At 39.3% G+C, this 1045-nt stretch overlaps 1 protein-coding gene across 1 annotated transcript in view; it reads right to left on the bottom strand.

The window, feature by feature from the left end:
* Acaca (acetyl-CoA carboxylase alpha) overlaps nt 1-1045 on the bottom strand; it is a gene marked incomplete at its 5' end in the record, with an annotated part of 230860 nt that overhangs the window by 2756 nt on the left and 227059 nt on the right.

Here is a 1045-nt window from a genome sequence, read left to right as displayed (position 1 = left end):
TTTTTTTTTTTTTTTTGGCAAAATATACATAACATAAACATTACCATTTTAACAGTTTTTAAATGTATCATTCAATGACACTATGTACATTCAACATTGTACAGCCTTTCCACTGTCCATCTCCAGAACTTTCTTATCACTCCACACAGAAACTTCAGACACATTAAACCAGTGGTCTCCACATTTTTGGCATCAGGGACTGGGCACGGAAGGCTTATTTTCCAGAGACCGGAGCAGGGTAGTTTAAGGACTCTCATAAGGAGCACACAGCCTAGATCTCTCACATGTGCAGTACTTAGGAGGGTTCCCGCTCCTAGAAGGCTGCCATTCAGGCAGAGGGTAGCTAGGGGTTGGGGACTCTGGTGTTAAACAGTTTGCCCATTTCCTCTTTCTCCTGTCCCCAGTATTCACTATTTTACTTTCTGCATCTGTAAATGTCACAGTTCTAGTTATCTGACAGAAGTAGAATTATACAATATACAATATTTGTTCGTGTCTGGCTTCTTTTACTTAGCATGTCTTTGTGGTCCATTCATGTTGTAGCACGTACCAGAATTTCATTCAGAATCACTTTTTAAAATAATTTCTATTTCTTTATTGAGAACACTAGTCAAGTCATCATCAATTTCCTTTTTTTTCTTTTTTTTTTGGGTACCAGGGAATCGAACTCATGACCCCACACTTGCCAGGCAGATGCTGTGCTGCTGAGCTAAATCCCTGGCCCCTTCAATTCTTTAAATGTGGTTTTTTCTTTAGTTCTTTGACCATATATATGCACACACACATTTAGGGCCTCATGTGTGGTAACCATGTGCTATGCCCTGAGCTGCATACACCCCAGCTCCTGGTTAGATGGAGAACAGGTGATCTGAAGTATCTGTTTGGTGGTAAGTTCAACATCTGGACCCACGAAAGTTTCTGTTGATCTTTTTTTCTTCCTGAGGCTGAGACATACTTGTCTCTTTGAATGTCTCAATTTTTTTTGTTGTTGAAAACTGGCATTTTGATAATATAATGTAGCAACTGTAGGTTCTGGTTTTTTTTT

This window comes from Chinchilla lanigera, unplaced genomic scaffold, assembly GCF_000276665.1.
Source record: "Chinchilla lanigera isolate Chin_1 unplaced genomic scaffold, ChiLan1.0 scaffold00050, whole genome shotgun sequence".
NCBI lineage: Eukaryota > Metazoa > Chordata > Mammalia > Rodentia > Chinchillidae > Chinchilla > Chinchilla lanigera.
This window is presented reverse-complemented; position numbering and strand designations above follow the sequence as displayed.